Consider the following 6,000-nt stretch of genomic DNA (forward strand, 5'->3'; position numbering starts at 1 on the left):
TACACTCATCAGGTGATTCTTGAGTCATCTAAATAAAGGACTTTTACACTATAAGTAAGAGCTGCTCCTTAACTAGTTTGTGTAGGAAAGTTAATGCTGTGATGTACATTAAATTGCCTTCTCCTCTGTGTGGAATAGATGGGATCTCTTTTACTTAATTTTTCTTCTGGTTCTGTTTGGACCTTTAATCTTATGGTTTTCCAGTTGGGCATGTTAGGAGCTTGGAAGTCATCACTCCCATCCTTGGAACAAGAAAAAAGCTGAACAAACTGAAGATCAATAGCCCTTCTTAGACCCATCAGACTTGAGGTCAGAGGGCAAGCTGCTGCCCCCCAAATTGGAGAGACAAGCAGACATAGAGAATCACATTGTACCAGAGCAACAGCAGAAACCTCTTCAGGAGCCATAAGCAAGCTAAGGAAACTTAAATCATAATTGACAGACCGCTAGAGGCGCAACGTGGACGAGACTCTGAGTTAAAAACTCCAGGGGGCCCAGGCTTGAGGGATGGGGCATACTTTTGTGACTTCTAGGAGGACTACCAGGTTTTCACAGTGAAGATCAGAGAGAAATCCTCTTGCATTTCGGGCATCAGGAAGAGAATAGTGTCCATTTTGTAATATGCCCAGAGAATTCTGTTTTTAGCCAGGTTGAGTAGAGGGAAACTTTTACCAGAGCCTAATGAACCTGGAGGAAGGGAAACACCGAATTCCAGCCCCTTCTAGTCTTCCTGTGTCACCTAAGAGAGAGAGAGAGTATGTGTGTGTGTGTGTGTGTGTGTGTGTGTGTGTGTGTGTGTAGCAGGTGGAGGGAGGAGATAACTGAGAAGCACTTGTAAAGGTCATAGCACAGGGGCACAGGCTCACAAGACTGAGAGTTAATCATAGCTAATCATAGTACTACAAAATGCTTTTCCTCCTCCACACCTTGCTGCCACACCAATAGGGCTTCTGTGTAACAGGGGAATACAATGAATTACAACTGTAAGCTAAAACCTTATTTAATAAGAAGTCTCCAGGGAAACCTGACCACAATAGGATACAAAAACCAGGACACCAGAGGAAATTGTAGCTTCTGACACCTACCGCTACAGCAAATGGTAAAACAGTCTGCTACCCAGATAAACTTAAAATGTCACACTAAAGGCCTGTTTGCCTCATTTCCTTTTACCCAGCACATCATGTCCAGCTTCTATCAAAAAGCAAAAAACAGTTTGAAGAGACAGCAAGCATCAGAACTGGATTCAGATTTGGCAGAAATGTTGGAATTATTAGACTGGGGACTTAAAACAACTATGATTAATATGCTAAGGGCTCTAATGGAAAAAGTGGATGCCATACAAGGATAGGCAATGTAAGTAGAGAGATGGAAACTCAGTAAGGACATGGTTGAACTGAACTGGATCAAATAGTCATTTTTAAATTACTTCAACAGAATACAATTCAAACTTATAGAACATTCAGCATGATAGGCCACATTTTTGGCCATAAACTACACCTTAACAAATTTTTAAAAATAGAAATCATACAGAGTATGCTCTCAGACCACAATGTGAATGGAATGAACAAGCAGGGGCTGCAGGAGGTGGCTTTGTAGGGTTGGCCAAAAAGTTTGTTTGGGTTTCTCTATAAGATGTTATGGAAAAACCTGAACAAACTTTTTGGCCAACCCCAATAGTAACTAGAGGTGGAGGTGGTGGATGTGATTGGTTTGGATGATTCTGTGGGTTGGCAAGGAAGTGAAACCTGTTAGATTGAGGACCAGGTAGGGTGCAGCTGGTTCAGTGGATAGGAGAACTAGCTGGGTGGGGGATGTTTCTAGAGAGCAAGGGAACTCATGATGAGGCCTTTCTAAGGCCCTGTGAGACTCAGAGATACAAAGGCAGCACATGAAGTTTTAGGCCTTATAACAGGTGTGAGGTTAGGGGTCTAGTTGCCGCATGATTTGTTGAAAAGACTATTATTTTCCATTGAATTGTCTTGGCACCCTTGTCAAAAATCATTTAACTATAGATGTATGGGTTCTTAGTTTTACTTCATTCATCTATGTGTCCATCCTTATGACACTACCACAGTGTCTTGATTATTGTAGCTGTGTAGTAAGTTTTCAAGTCAGGAAGTATGATTCCTCTAGTTTTGTTCTTTTTCAAGATTGTTTTGGCTATTCTGGATCGTTTGCATTTCAATATGGATTTTAGGATCAGCTTGTCAATTTCTGCAAAAAAAAGGCAGTTGGAATTTTTCTAGGGATTCCATTCAATCTGTAGGTCAATTGGGAGAGTACTGCCGTTTTCACAATATTTAATTTCTAATCCATGAACATGGGATGTCTTTATTTACTTAGGTCTTCTTTAATTTTTTTTTAACAATGTTTTTATTTATTTTTTAGTGTGCTAGTCTTATATTATTATCAAATGTATGACTTCTATTATTTTTGATGCTATTGGAAGTGGATTTGTTTTCTTCATTTTATTTTTTAGTTGGTCATTGCAAGTGTACAGAAACAAATACAGGTTTTTATATGGTGATCTTGTATCCTACAACTTTGCCGAACTTATTAGCACTAATGTGCGTGTATGTCTATTCCTTAGGATTTTCTGTATACAAGATCATGCCAACTGCAAATAGAGATAGTTTTACTTCCTTCCAATATGAATGACTTATTTCATTTTCACACCTAATTTCCCTAGCCAGAACCTCCACTAAAATGGAGGATAGAACTAGGACAGGAGAAAATGTCCTTAAAATCAAGGAAGATTGACGTTCCTGTTAGTAGAATGTAATTATATGAAAAAATCTTTATTCACATAACAAATGATTTGCTGAAATCAAGACAAAAAATAAATTTAATGAAATAAAGATTTGAAGTTGTAAAATATTTATGCTTTTATTTTATTACCCCAGCATTGCTTGCCTAATCAACAGAACTCAATATGTACTATAAATAGTCTTTCATATTTTCATGACTTTCAGTTTTGTTCTTATGAAGATATAATTGTCAAGTAAGAAGATAAAACATACTTTATTTATTAGTTTGTTAACTTGATTAACTTAAATATAGACACCCAAGTATATGAGCCTCTTGCTCCAGGCTTAATTTCACCTGGATTGGCAAATATCTTTAGGATAAGTTGTCTCCAGTTCACCCCTTTGCCTCTGTCAAGTTTCTTGCTTTCTTTTAGCTGTTGGAATGTTCCTTACTATTTTGTCAGGTGTGCTTAAGATTTTAAGATTTCTAAAGCATATTTTAATCAGTATATTTAGTTGTTTTCAATGAAAAGTTTGTTCTGAAAAACCTAGCTTACCAATAACCAAAATAAGTCTCCCATTTAAAGTAGATGAATTACTCTAGAAACAGGCCTCTCAGATATGGTACCAATAAATAAGCCACAGTCTGGCACCTATCCACTGTGACTTTGAGTTTACACAAGATACTTTTCACTCCATAAAATTTTAAGAACCAGAAGAGAACTTTGAAAGTATACCATACAACTTCTCATTAAAACAAAATAAAATTTAAGAAAGGTCCTCTCCACTCCAAGATTTTATAAAATTTCCCATTATTTCCCTTAGGAACTTTTAAGTTTTCATTTTTATATTTAACTGTTTGTTCCATCTAGAATTTATCTTGATGTAAAATATAATGTGTAAGACCAACTTGGGAGTGATTTCCCATGTGAACGGATCCAGGAAAGCCTCCTTGAGAGGTGACATTTGAAAGTCATGTCTTATCAGTCATGTAAAAGGTGGGGATGGGAAGAATGAGCCTGGTGTGTCCATGACAAAGCAAGACCTGTGTGGCTAGTGCACAGAGAGCAAGGGGCATGTCAGGAGACAGGCTTGGAGAGGTAGTTGGGTGTGTCATGCTCAAATGTGGGGTGGAGAAGGGAGTCCAGGAGGAGCCCCTGTGGACAGGAAGCTGGTGCCACTGACAGGGCTAAACCTGTGTGTGCTACTCTACTCGGCAGTGGCCTTCCAATTGGAGCTTTTTTTTTTTTTTTTTTTTGGCTGAGTTGGGTCTTCGTTGCTTCACGCGGGCTTTCTCTAGTTGTGGTGAGCGGGGGCTACTCTTCGTTGTGGTGCGCGGGCTTCTCAATGCAGTGGCTTCTCGTTGTAGAGCACCAGCTCTAGGCGTGCGGGCTCAGTAGTTGTGGCACGTGGGCTCAGTAGTTGTGGCTCACGGGCTCTAGAGCGCAGGCTCAGTAGTTGTGGCGCACGGGCTTAGTTGCTCCGCGGCATGTGGGATCTTCCCGGACCAGGGCTCGAACCCGTGTCTCCTGCATTGGCAGGCGGATTCTTAACCACTGCACCACCAGGGAAGCCCCCAATTGGAGTTTTTGTACCCTGGGGTACATGAAGACTCTCCAGGTATTTTATGGGCATGAAAAATTTAAGGGAATCTCTGTATCTACCAATCCTAGAATTAGGATTCAGAAGTGACATGGTTGGCCTGGGCTAACACCTATGAAATTTTAAAATGAAGTCAGACATTTTCTGATAGGAAGGAATCTGACTTAGCTCATTACTTCAGTCAGAGAATGGTTTTGCCAATGAGGACTGGTTTTGCAATTACATTAAACATGGGGATATTTGGCATAAATTGCATAGGTAATGTGTAGCTTTAAAAATTTAATGAAGACATATTGAAAGCATTTGTGATAAACCAATAGAGCAGAAACTATAGCCTTTGCAAAGTTTTAAAATATAAAAAACAGATGTCAACTTTAAAATGTGTGAGGGGTTACAGATTTCTAAAATTTTTATTTAAGAGAAAATGTTTGAAGACCATTGAGTTAGAGCATAGGCTCAACTTCTGTAACAGAGACCAGAACACATTTCCATGAGGCAAGAGAAGTTCATTTCTCTCCCGTGATAGTGCAGAGGTCCAAGTGGGGTTCAAGGTGGCTGAGTGGTTCTACACCATGAGGTTGAGGACAGAGGTCCCTTTTGGCTTCTTATTGCCGATGATGTTGCCCTTGTTTGAATAGCCAAGGCCAGCTGGCAGCCCTCTGTCTACCTTTCAGCCCACAGAGGAAGAGAGGAAGCAGAGGGCAAGCATCTGTCCTACATGTCACACCTAGTTGCAAGGAGACTGAGAATTTAGTTAAGGTACCTAGAGTTCCGGCCTTTTTCAAATACTGAGATATAATTTACCTACGCTTATTCACTTTTATCAGAGATTGATCTGAGACCTGATCCAAATTCTCTATCTCAGAAAATGCCCTACATACTTCCACTTTGGGTTAAGACACTAAAGATCTTCATTTCTATGGTTAACAAGAAAAAAAAAGGCAAAATAAAATTGTACATTTGTATGGGCTTAGTACAGACTGTCTATACAGAAACCTTGAACTGAATTCCAAAGAGAAACAAGCCCTTCCTAAGAGAGCAAAGAGCTATGCAACTTCCATACCCTGAGAGGGTTGAATGGTGCAGGTGTGAGTTTGCAGTAGGACTTCATGTGCCATGGATGGAGAGAATATACAGTTGAGAAGAAACCAGTTGAGTCTTTGACAAGCAGTGTGGTCTGGTAGGATGGATTGGAATGTGAAAGCTGTGAATGAAAGATCAGTCACTTGTCCCAACAATTTTTTCCCCAGTCCTGCCCAAATTTTGCTGAGAAGGTGGCAGTAGATAAAAACTGGGAGTGTAGTAGTCCTGTGCCTTCTCAGAGTGATTGTATTCTGGAGCCCGTCAAAGCTTAATCCAAATGTGAACCAACAGTATCTGAAACTGCAGCGCAACCCCTCCTAGTTCAAATATTCACAAGATTAAAGAGGTGGTGGTATTAGAGGCTAGAGATTGGGAACCACAGGTTCAATATGATTAGTGCAGCTCAGCTGCAATTCAGTTCAAACCTAGGAGGAATCTGTGGAATCCTTTCCTGTCACCAAATATAGGACTCAGATTCTGACACTCCCATTCTGATGTGTGTGTTTTTCCCCACACTACAATTCTGACACCAACTGGCTGTCTTATAATTCAACTCAGTTCTGACACT

Source organism: Eubalaena glacialis, chromosome 1 (assembly GCF_028564815.1).
Source record: "Eubalaena glacialis isolate mEubGla1 chromosome 1, mEubGla1.1.hap2.+ XY, whole genome shotgun sequence".
In the NCBI taxonomy this organism is placed as follows: Eukaryota; Metazoa; Chordata; class Mammalia; order Artiodactyla; family Balaenidae; genus Eubalaena; species Eubalaena glacialis.